This window comes from Salmo salar, chromosome ssa23 (assembly GCF_905237065.1).
Source record: "Salmo salar chromosome ssa23, Ssal_v3.1, whole genome shotgun sequence".
Taxonomy (NCBI): domain Eukaryota; kingdom Metazoa; phylum Chordata; class Actinopteri; order Salmoniformes; family Salmonidae; genus Salmo; species Salmo salar.
In genome coordinates, this window is record NC_059464.1 from 44,626,506 (window position 1) to 44,640,911 (window position 14,406).

At 40.6% G+C, this 14,406-nt stretch overlaps 3 non-coding genes across 3 annotated transcripts; all 3 read right to left on the reverse strand.

Moving 5' to 3' along the window:
• Positions 1 to 3,571: 3,571 nt before the first annotated feature.
• LOC123729911 (U1 spliceosomal RNA) lies at positions 3,572 to 3,735 on the reverse strand. Its single transcript, XR_006761610.1, has one exon. It is a non-coding gene; the product is annotated as a U1 spliceosomal RNA (small nuclear RNA).
• A 4,401-nt stretch (positions 3,736 to 8,136) lies between these two features.
• Positions 8,137 to 8,300, reverse strand: LOC123729922 (U1 spliceosomal RNA). The gene has a single exon (XR_006761621.1). It is a non-coding gene; the product is annotated as a U1 spliceosomal RNA (small nuclear RNA).
• A 4,410-nt stretch (positions 8,301 to 12,710) lies between these two features.
• LOC123729933 (U1 spliceosomal RNA) lies at positions 12,711 to 12,874 on the reverse strand. Its single transcript, XR_006761632.1, has one exon. It is a non-coding gene; the product is annotated as a U1 spliceosomal RNA (small nuclear RNA).
• Between the last annotated feature and the right edge of the window lie 1,532 nt (positions 12,875 to 14,406).

The following is a 14,406-nucleotide window of genomic DNA, read 5'->3' on the forward strand; positions in this document are numbered from 1 at the left end:
TGGTGAGCGGGGCATGCGCGTTGCTAGAGCAACTCTTAGAACAAGGATAGGTGTGTGTGTGTGTGTGTATCAGGGTCGTAGGATACAGGGGTTGGAACCGGTTCAGGGAACATGACAGAAAATAATGACCTTTTCTGAGGACCAGAACAGGGAACGAAAGTGATTTATAATGTTGCTGAAAACAAACAATTATTTGAAGAACATGGGAACCGGTAAATAACGTTATTTTACATTTCGGGCATTTTTCCAGTCCAACTAAAAACGCAACAAAGCATTTATGCAAAGCCCTCAACATCACCCAGTGTCTGGGTGCCTGCCAGCTGAAAATCTTTGCTAATGTGTGTATGTATGTAGGCTACCTGCCCTCCCACCAAAGCATAGTCTACTGTAGCTACTGATGCTACAGGCCTGATTCAGAAATTAGAGAGAGAGATTTTTTATTAGAGAATAAAGAAACGTTTTCAATACTAGTTAAGGATACTATAGTTATCACGTTTCACATTGGATTTATTAACTACAAAAACGTAAGATGTGTTTTTCTTTGCAGGGGCGAAAATCTAATATCAACTTTGGAGGGGACAATTACATGAAATTTTCTCAAGAGCAATTCCTGAGGGGGACACCAAAAGTAGTGCTGTAACACATAGCCTACATTGTAATATGGTAAATGTATATTGAGGAACCAAAGAAATAAGGTGTTTGCCGTGCTCCTAACTAACGGTACCCAAAACTACACAACTAATCACAACAGCAATACCATTGCCTTTAACACATCTTAGTTCAGTCACCAGTTTAAGCTGAGAGTGGGGGTATCCATGGCATATTCCAATTATGTTCCTATTTTACAAGTCAAAAAATTTGAGAACCTTTCATAATGTTGCCAAACAAAGACTCGACAAACTTACCTGAGACTCCCTGTCTCTGCCAGTCTGTCCCTGCATATCTGTCCCCAACTCTGCTGTCTGTGTGCCATCTGTTGCCTGCTCTGCCTAAAGACATCATTGTGAAACATTTCCATTAGAATTTCATTTCTTTCTTATGAACATTTTATCAACTAGTCTTTGAGATATTAGGCTAATAGGGTTCTTACTTTTGCGTTTTGGTGTACTGAAAAATACTCTGATGTCCGTCTTCTTTATTTTTCTGCCATTTTTCTACCTGGCTGGCTGGCTACACACACATACAGTGTGTAGGTTATTTACAGTAGGAGATGGGCTTCTATCATCTTATCTTCAATCATTCTATTTGGGCTTCGATCTAAAAGGTAGCTAGCAAATGTGAAACGGATTGCAGTGACAAGAGTTGACAGCTGTATGAGTTCACCATTTACACAACATATGCTGCAACCTTTTGTAATTTTAATAGTTTGTTTCATATTGGCTGGCTTCCAATAATAGCTGAATTTGCAAAGCTAGCGAGCACCAATTCCGTTTCAGTGGTGTTTGCTATAATCTTTGCGACCCGGGTTAAATAAAGGTGAAATAAAATAAATAGATAAAAGTTCCCTTGCGACAATTTAGCTTTTGCAACGAGACCATTATATATCAAACTATTGTGAGGCAAAGGGTGGGGGGGGGGTCGCAATCTTTTGAAACTTAAAAACGCGCTATTAAGTGTCTATAATCAGCACAATTGCTTTCATTGCGTATTATTAATATTATTTAAATTACATAGTTATGTTTACAGTGATATATTGGGGGGGACAAATCATATTTTTCCCAGGATGGGGGGGGTCGTGTCCCCCCCGGGATTTCCGCCCCTGTTTCTTTGTATTCTGGTGCCACTGCACAAGCATGTTAGATAGCTCTGGTCTGTCTAACTCTCAAACTCAAGGCAACATTATGTGTAATGTAATGGAACTGAGAGTCATGACCAAGGGCTAGCTCTGGTCCAATGTTAGGTAGCTCTGGTCCAACGTTAGGTAGCTCTGGTCCAACGTTAGGTAGCTCTGGTCCAACGTTAGGTAGCTCTGGTCCAATGTCAGGTAGCTCTGGTCCAATGTTAGGTAGCTCTGGTCCAATGTTAGGTAGCTCTGGTCCAACGTTAGGTAGCTCTGGTCCAACGTTAGGTTAGGTAGCTCTGGTCCAACGTTAGGTAGCTCTTGTCCAACGTTAGGTAGCTCTGGTCCAACGTTAGGAAACTCTGGTCCAATGTTAGGTAGATCTAGTCCAATGTTAGTTAAGCCAACTCTCTGAAGTTCAAAGACATTCAAAGTACATTCATATCCTCCATAGATATAATTCTGTTATATCGGTCATTCGGTGTCAGAAGAGTAGCGTTTTAAGTGTTTTTCACAAAATGTTCTAAATGGCGGAAATCCATCAGTGTGGACCTTATGGGTCCCTGGGGCAGATTTGAGGAATCTATGTACCAAATTTCGATGACTTTAGGTCAAACGGGATGAGGGTGGTGAGCTTTCAAAGTTAGCATTTTCAGTCCCTTGTTATAGCGCCACCATCTGGTCAATCAGTATAATTGAATGAATTCCAGATCTCTATGGCAAGACGCTTCATTCACCAAAGTTTCATCAAAATTGGGCCAGTGCTGTTTGAGCTATACTGTGTGACTAACGTATAGACTTTACTGTAAATTAAATTAAATCAAGTTTCACGTTTTAATGTCACGTGCACAAGTACAGTAAAATGCCTTTCTTGCGAGCTCTAAATCCAACAATACAGTAATCAATAACAATGTAATACTAAAAATGACATAAGGTAGAACAAAAACACACAAGAAATAAAATTAAGAAACAAGCTTGTACACAGCTATGATAATAACACACGTGAATTAACTTGGTATATAGTGGGGGTCGGTATTTAGCATCAGAAACTCAAGGTCGGGTGAACAGGAAGGAGCTCAAGATGTTTTCAACTTCGGTAAACCAGGAGTTGTTGATGAGGAAGCCGTACCCCTCCCCTGATCTTACCAGAAGACACCGCTACTGAAAAGCTGTCTGGTTGAATAGCAGAGTCGGGTGAATTCTCCGTAAACCATCTCTCTGTAAAAACAAAGACATTTCCTAACGTCCCTCTGTGATTCAAGCCTTTCTCGGAGTTCACTACGTTTATTTTTTACAAAACAAAACACAGCAGCAGAGACGGTAGAGACCATCTGGCAGAAGTGTGCCTGTTACAACGGGGACACAGCGCCTCCTACTGGACAAAATCAGTAGAAATGTTCAGCGCTTATTATTCCCACGCGGTCTCCATTCCAAGTACTAATCAGGCCGGACCCTGCTAAGCTTTATGGTAAAGTATATACAGTTACTGAGTCTCAAAAGCAGGTAAATTGAAGCAAACATAGCAGCCTTTTTCATTAATTATACTAAAATTGACACCTGACAAACAGTTCTATTTTCCACATATTTCTAACAGTAGAAAACATGAATCGGATACAGCACCGACCGAAGCGATGGACATCGATAAACTGTTGATTGTAGGATCTCTAAACAGCAGAGCTACTAAAAATATAATCACCAACTTGTAACTAAGCTAGATATCTACATGTCACAGCTTTCTTCACTTAAAAAGGCTGTTTCAGTCGAACCTAATATTTACTTTCACAGTGAAATCAGGGGAGAGCGCGAACGCAGTCCCCCACTACCAGAAATTATGCAATCGAGATTTCCACATTTGGGAAATTCGCAGGGGTCAGCACAGCCGGAGTGCAATGGCTGAGCCTCACCCTGGGTGAACCGCCTTCTTGATCACGGTGTCTCCCTTGCCAGGTAAGTATGAGTTGTACACGGTCAATGTGGGATAGTGCTTCCCGTGCGAACGTTTTAGTTTCATGGTTTTAGCACCACGGCTATTGAGAGAAAAGCAAATCATTTAAATAAACGTTCAGTGTTATTTTGTCTACGTGTAGATGGAAAGGTGAAAACACGTTTGAACTGTTATTTTACTCGTAAATGGTGAGTGTTTTTCAATTTTCCCAGGATGCAGTTCTGTAGAAATTATCATAACAAAAACATTTTTTATTAAACGTGTCTGATAGCTGAAACTATAACAAGTGATTAGAAATGCCCCTGAGTACATCCCAAACTATTCTGAAACACACATAAAGCCAAGTGAATGGAATTTGTGATTTTATTTAGCCTTTCTCGTTCTCGTGGTTCTTTTGTCTTCGAGAGAAAAGCCAGACTGCATTTCCACTATAGAACAGTAGTGGCCACACTCCCCAGTCCCACACAGCCACCCATGGAGGCACATTGAAACAGGGAGCGCTGATAAAGCGTTAGTTTCTACTCTTTCTTGTGGTGTTAATGTCGAGACAGTGCGTTAAATACCTGACTAAACTTTAGCGTTCATACAGATTGAACTGAAAGACAATGTATCTTATTGAACCCATGTCAGCCATTACCGGGGTGTGTTTGACAGGTCATTTACAAAAATGGCTGCGGTCCGTAACGTTAACGGTAAGAAACGACAGGCACAAGTAAGAGTATTACAAGAGTAGCAAGAGTAAATTTATAGCAATCCAGTGAGATTTAAATCAAGTGACAAGTGGATTTTGCACTCCTCTCAAACACAGGAAATAGATGGTGGAAAAAGACAGATCCTCTGGTGAGCGGGGCATGCGCGTTGCTAGAGCAACTCTTAGAACAAGGATAGGTGTGTGTGTGTGTGTGTATCAGGGTCGTAGGATACAGGGGTTGGAACCGGTTCAGGGAACATGACAGAAAATAATGACCTTTTCTGAGGACCAGAACAGGGAACGAAAGTGATTTATAATGTTGCTGAAAACAAACAATTATTTGAAGAACATGGGAACCGGTAAATAACGTTATTTTACATTTCGGGCATTTTTCCAGTCCAACTAAAAAACGCAACAAAGCATTTATGCAAAGCCCTCAACATCACCCAGTGTCTGGGTGCCTGCCAGCTGAAAATCTTTGCTAATGTGTGTATGTATGTAGGCTACCTGCCCTCCCACCAAAGCATAGTCTACTGTAGCTACTGATGCTACAGGCCTGATTCAGAAATTAGAGAGAGAGATTTTTTATTAGAGAATAAAGAAACGTTTTCAATACTAGTTAAGGATACTATAGTTATCACGTTTCACATTGGATTTATTAACTACAAAAACGTAAGATGTGTTTTTCTTTGCAGGGGCGAAAATCTAATATCAACTTTGGAGGGGACAATTACATGAAATTTTCTCAAGAGCAATTCCTGAGGGGGACACCAAAAGTAGTGCTGTAACACATAGCCTACATTGTAATATGGTAAATGTATATTGAGGAACCAAAGAAATAAGGTGTTTGCCGTGCTCCTAACTAACGGTACCCAAAACTACACAACTAATCACAACAGCAATACCATTGCCTTTAACACATCTTAGTTCAGTCACCAGTTTAAGCTGAGAGTGGGGGTATCCATGGCATATTCCAATTATGTTCCTATTTTACAAGTCAAAAAATTTGAGAACCTTTCATAATGTTGCCAAACAAAGACTCGACAAACTTACCTGAGACTCCCTGTCTCTGCCAGTCTGTCCCTGCATATCTGTCCCCAACTCTGCTGTCTGTGTGCCATCTGTTGCCTGCTCTGCCTAAAGACATCATTGTGAAACATTTCCATTAGAATTTCATTTCTTTCTTATGAACATTTTATCAACTAGTCTTTGAGATATTAGGCTAATAGGGTTCTTACTTTGCGTTTTGGTGTACTGAAAAATACTCTGATGTCCGTCTTCTTTATTTTTCTGCCATTTTTCTACCTGGCTGGCTGGCTACACACACATACAGTGTGTAGGTTATTTACAGTAGGAGATGGGCTTCTATCATCTTATCTTCAATCATTCTATTTGGGCTTCGATCTAAAAGGTAGCTAGCAAATGTGAAACGGATTGCAGTGACAAGAGTTGACAGCTGTATGAGTTCACCATTTACACAACATATGCTGCAACCTTTTGTAATTTTAATAGTTTGTTTCATATTGGCTGGCTTCCAATAATAGCTGAATTTGCAAAGCTAGCGAGCACCAATTCCGTTTCAGTGGTGTTTGCTATAATCTTTGCGACCCGGGTTAAATAAAGGTGAAATAAAATAAATAGATAAAAGTTCCCTTGCGACAATTTAGCTTTTGCAACGAGACCATTATATATCAAACTATTGTGAGGCAAAGGGTGGGGGGGGGGGTCGCAATCTTTTGAAACTTAAAAACGCGCTATTAAGTGTCTATAATCAGCACAATTGCTTTCATTGCGTATTATTAATATTATTTAAATTACATAGTTATGTTTACAGTGATATATTGGGGGGGACAAATCATATTTTTCCCAGGATGGGGGGGTCGTGTCCCCCCGGGATTTCCGCCCCTGTTTCTTTGTATTCTGGTGCCACTGCACAAGCATGTTAGATAGCTCTGGTCTGTCTAACTCTCAAACTCAAGGCAACATTATGTGTAATGTAATGGAACTGAGAGTCATGACCAAGGGCTAGCTCTGGTCCAATGTTAGGTAGCTCTGGTCCAACGTTAGGTAGCTCTGGTCCAACGTTAGGTAGCTCTGGTCCAACGTTAGGTAGCTCTGGTCCAATGTCAGGTAGCTCTGGTCCAATGTTAGGTAGCTCTGGTCCAATGTTAGGTAGCTCTGGTCCAACGTTAGGTAGCTCTGGTCCAACGTTAGGTTAGGTAGCTCTGGTCCAACGTTAGGTAGCTCTGGTCCAACGTTAGGTAGCTCTGGTCCAACGTTAGGAAACTCTGGTCCAATGTTAGGTAGATCTAGTCCAATGTTAGTTAAGCCAACTCTCTGAAGTTCAAAGACATTCAAAGTACATTCATATCCTCCATAGATATAATTCTGTTATATCGGTCATTCGGTGTTAGAAGAGTAGCGTTTTAAGTGTTTTTCACAAAATGTTCTAAATGGCGGGAAATCCATCAGTGTGGACCTTATGGGTCCCTGGGGCAGATTTGAGGAATCTATGTACCAAATTTCGATGACTTTAGGTCAAACGGGATGAGGGTGGTGAGCTTTCAAAGTTAGCATTTTCAGTCCCTTGTTATAGCGCCACCATCTGGTCAATCAGTATAATTGAATGAATTCCAGATCTCTATGGCAAGACGCTTCATTCACCAAAGTTTCGTCAAAATTGGGCCAGTGCTGTTTGAGCTATACTGTGTGACTAACGTATAGACTTTACTGTAAATTAAATTAAATCAAGTTTCACGTTTTAATGTCACGTGCACAAGTACAGTAAAATGCCTTTCTTGCGAGCTCTAAATCCAACAATACAGTAATCAATAACAATGTAATACTAAAAATGACATAAGGTAGAACAAAAACACACAAGAAATAAAATTAAGAAACAAGCTTGTACACAGCTATGATAATAACACACGTGAATTAACTTGGTATATAGTGGGGGTCGGTATTTAGCATCAGAAACTCAAGGTCGGGGTGAACAGGAAGGAGCTCAAGATGTTTTCAACTTCGGTAAACCAGGAGTTGTTGATGAGGAAGCCGTACCCCCCCCCTGATCTTACCAGAAGACACCGCTACTGAAAAGCTGTCTGGTTGAATAGCAGAGTCGGGTGAATTCTCCGTAAACCATCTCTCTGTAAAAACAAAGACATTTCCTAACGTCCCTCTGTGATTCAAGCCTTTCTCGGAGTTCACTACGTTTATTTTTTACAAAACAAAACACAGCAGCAGAGACGGTAGAGACCATCTGGCAGAAGTGTGCCTGTTACAACGGGGACACAGCGCCTCCTACTGGACAAAATCAGTAGAAATGTTCAGCGCTTATTATTCCCACGCGGTCTCCATTCCAAGTACTAATCAGGCCGGACCCTGCTAAGCTTTATGGTAAAGTATATACAGTTACTGAGTCTCAAAAGCAGGTAAATTGAAGCAAACATAGCAGCCTTTTTCATTAATTATACTAAAATTGACACCTGACAAACAGTTCTATTTTCCACATATTTCTAACAGTAGAAAACATGAATCGGATACAGCACCGACCGAAGCGATGGACATCGATAAACTGTTGATTGTAGGATCTCTAAACAGCAGAGCTACTAAAAATATAATCACCAACTTGTAACTAAGCTAGATATCTACATGTCAAAGCTTTCTTCACTTAAAAAAGGCTGTTTCAGTCGAACCTAATATTTACTTTCACAGTGAAATCAGGGGAGAGCGCGAACGCAGTCCCCCACTACCAGAAATTATGCAATCGAGATTTCCACATTTGGGAAATTCGCAGGGGTCAGCACAGCCGGAGTGCAATGGCTGAGCCTCACCCTGGGTGAACCGCCTTCTTGATCACGGTGTCTCCCTTGCCAGGTAAGTATGAGTTGTACACGGTCAATGTGGGATAGTGCTTCCCGTGCGAACGTTTTAGTTTCATGGTTTTAGCACCACGGCTATTGAGAGAAAAGCAAATCATTTAAATAAACGTTCAGTGTTATTTTGTCTACGTGTAGATGGAAAGGTGAAAACACGTTTGAACTGTTATTTTACTCGTAAATGGTGAGTGTTTTTCAATTTTCCCAGGATGCAGTTCTGTAGAAATTATCATAACAAAAACATTTTTTATTAAACGTGTCTGATAGCTGAAACTATAACAAGTGATTAGAAATGCCCCTGAGTACATCCCAAACTATTCTGAAACACACATAAAGCCAAGTGAATGGAATTTGTGATTTTATTTAGCCTTTCTCGTTCTCGTGGTTCTTTTGTCTTCGAGAGAAAAGCCAGACTGCATTTCCACTATAGAACAGTAGTGGCCACACTCCCCAGTCCCACACAGCCACCCATGGAGGCACATTGAAACAGGGAGCGCTGATAAAGCGTTAGTTTCTACTCTTTCTTGTGGTGTTAATGTCGAGACAGTGCGTTAAATACCTGACTAAACTTTAGCGTTCATACAGATTGAACTGAAAGACAATGTATCTTATTGAACCCATGTCAGCCATTACCGGGGTGTGTTTGACAGGTCATTTACAAAAATGGCTGCGGTCCGTAACGTTAACGGTAAGAAACGACAGGCACAAGTAAGAGTATACAAGAGTAGCAAGAGTAAATTTATAGCAATCCAGTGAGATTTAAATCAAGTGACAAGTGGATTTTGCACTCCTCTCAAACACAGGAAATAGATGGTGGAAAAAGACAGATCCTCTGGTGAGCGGGGCATGCGCGTTGCTAGAGCAACTCTTAGAACAAGGATAGGTGTGTGTGTGTGTGTGTGTGTGTGTGTGTGTATCAGGGTCGTAGGATACAGGGGTTGGAACCGGTTCAGGGAACATGACAGAAAATAATGACCTTTTCTGAGGACCAGAACAGGGAACGAAAGTGATTTATAATGTTGCTGAAAACAAACAATTATTTGAAGAACATGGGAACCGGTAAATAACGTTATTTTACATTTCGGGCATTTTTCCAGTCCAACTAAAAACGCAACAAAGCATTTATGCAAAGCCCTCAACATCACCCAGTGTCTGGGTGCCTGCCAGCTGAAAATCTTTGCTAATGTGTGTATGTATGTAGGCTACCTGCCCTCCCACCAAAGCATAGTCTACTGTAGCTACTGATGCTACAGGCCTGATTCAGAAATTAGAGAGAGAGATTTTTTATTAGAGAATAAAGAAACTTTTTCAATACTAGTTAAGGATACTATAGTTATCACGTTTCACATTGGATTTATTAACTACAAAAACGTAAGATGTGTTTTTCTTTGCAGGGGCGAAAATCTAATATCAACTTTGGAGGGGACAATTACATGAAATTTTCTCAAGAGCAATTCCTGAGGGGGACACCAAAAGTAGTGCTGTAACACATAGCCTACATTGTAATATGGTAAATGTATATTGAGGAACCAAAGAAATAAGGTGTTTGCCGTACTCCTAACTAACGGTACCCAAAACTACACAACTAATCACAACAGCAATACCATTGCCTTTAACAAATCTTAGTTCAGTCACCAGTTTAAGCTGAGAGTGGGGGTATCCATGGCATATTCCAATTATGTTCCTATTTTACAAGTCAAAAAATTTGAGAACCTTTCATAATGTTGCCAAACAAAGACTCGACAAACTTACCTGAGACTCCCTGTCTCTGCCAGTCTGTCCCTGCATATCTGTCCCCAACTCTGCTGTCTGTGTGCCATCTGTTGCCTGCTCTGCCTAAAGACATCATTGTGAAACATTTCCATTAGAATTTCATTTCTTTCTTATGAACATTTTATCAACTAGTCTTTGAGATATTAGGCTAATAGGGTTCTTACTTTGCGTTTTGGTGTACTGAAAAATACTCTGATGTCCGTCTTCTTTATTTTTCTGCCATTTTTCTACCTGGCTGGCTGGCTACACACACATACAGTGTGTAGGTTATTTACAGTAGGAGATGGGCTTCTATCATCTTATCTTCAATCATTCTATTTGGGCTTCGATCTAAAAGGTAGCTAGCAAATGTGAAACGGATTGCAGTGACAAGAGTTGACAGCTGTATGAGTTCACCATTTACACAACATATGCTGCAACCTTTTGTAATTTTAATAGTTTGTTTCATATTGGCTGGCTTCCAACAATAGCTGAATTTGTAAAGCTAGCGAGCACCAATTCCGTTTCAGTGGTGTTTGCTATAATCTTTGCGACCCGGGTTAAATAAAGGTGAAATAAAATAAATAGATAAAAGTTCCCTTGCGACAATTTAGCTTTTGCAACGAGACCATTATATATCAAACTATTGTGAGGCAAAGGGTGGGGGGGGGTCGCAATCTTTTGAAACTTAAAAACGCGCTATTAAGTGTCTATAATCAGCACAATTGCTTTCATTGCGTATTATTAATATTATTTAAATTACATAGTTATGTTTACAGTGATATATTGGGGGGACAAATCATATTTTTCCCAGGATGGGGGGGTCGTGTCCCCCCGGGATTTCCGCCCCTGTTTCTTTGTATTCTGGTGCCACTGCACAAGCATGTTAGATAGCTCTGGTCTGTCTAACTCTCAAAAACTCAAGGCAACATTATGTGTAATGTAATGGAACTGAGATTCATGACCAAGGGCTAGCTCTGGTCCAATGTTAGGTAGCTCTGGTCCAACGTTAGGTAGCTCTGGTCCAACGTTAGGTAGCTCTGGTCCAACGTTAGGTAGCTCTGGTCCAATGTCAGGTAGCTCTGGTCCAATGTTAGGTAGCTCTGGTCCAATGTTAGGTAGCTCTGGTCCAACGTTAGGTAGCTCTGGTCCAACGTTAGGTTAGGTAGCTCTGGTCCAACGTTAGGTAGCTCTGGTCCAACGTTAGGTAGCTCTGGTCCAACGTTAGGAAACTCTGGTCCAATGTTAGGTAGATCTAGTCCAATGTTAGTTAAGCCAACTCTCTGAAGTTCAAAGACATTCAAAGTACATTCATATCCTCCATAGATATAATTCTGTTATATCGGTCATTCGGTGTTAGAAGAGTAGCGTTTTAAGTGTTTTTCACAAAATGTTCTAAATGGCGGGAAATCCATCAGTGTGGACCTTATGGGTCCCTGGGGCAGATTTGAGGAATCTATGTACCAAATTTCGATGACTTTAGGTCAAACGGGATGAGGGTGGTGAGCTTTCAAAGTTAGCATTTTCAGTCCCTTGTTATAGCGCCACCATCTGGTCAATCAGTATAATTGAATGAATTCCAGATCTCTATGGCAAGACGCTTCATTCACCAAAGTTTCGTCAAAATTGGGCCAGTGCTGTTTGAGCTATACTGTGTGACTAACGTATAGACTTTACTGTAAATTAAATTAAATCAAGTTTCACGTTTTAATGTCACGTGCACAAGTACAGTAAAATGCCTTTCTTGCGAGCTCTAAACCCAACAATACAGTAATCAATAACAATGTAATACTAAAAATGACATAAGGTAGAACAAAAACACACAAGAAATAAAATTAAGAAACAAGCTTGTACACAGCTATGATAATAACACACGTGAATTAACTTGGTATATAGTGGGGGTCGGTATTTAGCATCAGAAACTCAAGGTCGGGTGAACAGGAAGGAGCTCAAGATGTTTTCAACTTCGGTAAACCAGGAGTTGTTGATGAGGAAGCCGTACCCCCCCCCTGATCTTACCAGAAGACACCGCTACTGAAAAGCTGTCTGGTTGAATAGCAGAGTCGGGTGAATTCTCCGTAAACCATCTCTCTGTAAAAACAAAGACATTTCCTAACGTCCCTCTGTGATTCAAGCCTTTCTCGGAGTTCACTACGTTTATTTTTTACAAAACAAAACACAGCAGCAGAGACGGTAGAGACCATCTGGCAGAAGTGTGCCTGTTACAACGGGGACACAGCGCCTCCTACTGGACAAAATCAGTAGAAATGTTCAGCGCTTATTATTCCCACGCGGTCTCCATTCCAAGTACTAATCAGGCCGGACCCTGCTAAGCTTTATGGTAAAGTATATACAGTTACTGAGTCTCAAAAGCAGGTAAATTGAAGCAAACATAGCAGCCTTTTTCATTAATTATACTAAAATTGACACCTGACAAACAGTTCTATTTTCCACATATTTCTAACAGTAGAAAACATGAATCGGATACAGCACCGACCGAAGCGATGGACATCGATAAACTGTTGATTGTAGGATCTCTAAACAGCAGAGCTACTAAAAATATAATCACCAACTTGTAACTAAGCTAGATATCTACATGTCAAAGCTTTCTTCACTTAAAAAGGCTGTTTCAGTCGAACCTAATATTTACTTTCACAGTGAAATCAGGGGAGAGCGCGAACGCAGTCCCCCACTACCAGAAATTATGCAATCGAGATTTCCACATTTGGGAAATTCGCAGGGGTCAGCACAGCCGGAGTGCAATGGCTGAGCCTCACCCTGGGTGAACCGCCTTCTTGATCACGGTGTCTCCCTTGCCAGGTAAGTATGAGTTGTACACGGTCAATGTGGGATAGTGCTTCCCGTGCGAACGTTTTAGTTTCATGGTTTTAGCACCACGGCTATTGAGAGAAAAGCAAATCATTTAAATAAACGTTCAGTGTTATTTTGTCTACGTGTAGATGGAAAGGTGAAAACACGTTTGAACTGTTATTTTACTCGTAAATGGTGAGTGTTTTTCAATTTTCCCAGGATGCAGTTCTGTAGAAATTATCATAACAAAAACATTTTTTATTAAACGTGTCTGATAGCTGAAACTATAACAAGTGATTAGAAATGCCCCTGAGTACATCCCAAACTATTCTGAAACACACATAAAGCCAAGTGAATGGAATTTGTGATTTTATTTAGCCTTTCTCGTTCTCGTGCTTCTTTTGTCTTCGAGAGAAAAGCCAGACTGCATTTCCACTATAGAACAGTAGTGGCCACACTCCCCAGTCCCACACAGCCACCCATGGAGGCACATTGAAACAGGGAGCGCTGATAAAGCGTTAGTTTCTACTCTTTCTTGTGGTGTTAATGTCGAGACAGTGCGTTAAATACCTGACTAAACTTTAGCGTTCATACAGATTGAACTGAAAGACAATGTATCTTATTGAACCCATGTCAGCCATTACCGGGGTGTGTTTGACAGGTCATTTACAAAAATGGCTGCGGTCCGTAACGTTAACGGTAAGAAACGACAGGCACAAGTAAGAGTATTACAAGAGTAGCAAGAGTAAATTTATAGCAATCCAGTGAGATTTAAATCAAGTGACAAGTGGATTTTGCACTCCTCTCAAACACAGGAAATAGATGGTGGAAAAAGACAGATCCTCTGGTGAGCGGGGGCATGCGCGTTGCTAGAGCAACTCTTAGAACAAGGATAGGTGTGTGTGTGTGTGTGTATCAGGGTCGTAGGATACAGGGGTTGGAACCGGTTCAGGGAACATGACAGAAAATAATGACCTTTTCTGAGGACCAGAACAGGGAACGAAAGTGATTTATAATGTTGCTGAAAACAAACAATTATTTGAAGAACATGGGAACCGGTAAATAACGTTATTTTACATTTCGGGCATTTTTCCAGTCCAACTAAAAACGCAACAAAGCATTTATGCAAAGCCCTCAACATCACCCAGTGTCTGGGTGCCTGCCAGCTGAAAATCTTTGCTAATGTGTGTATGTATGTAGGCTACCTGCCCTCCCACCAAAGCATAGTCTACTGTAGCTACTGATGCTACAGGCCTGATTCAGAAATTAGAGAGAGAGATTTTTTATTAGAGAATAAAGAAACGTTTTCAATACTAGTTAAGGATACTATAGTTATCACGTTTCACATTGGATTTATTAACTACAAAAACGTAAGATGTGTTTTTCTTTGCAGGGGCGAAAATCTAATATCAACTTTGGAGGGGACAATTACATGAAATTTTCTCAAGAGCAATTCCTGAGGGGGACACCAAAAGTAGTGCTGTAACACATAGCCTACATTGTAATATGGTAAATGTATATTGAGGAACCAAAGAAATAAGGTGTTTGC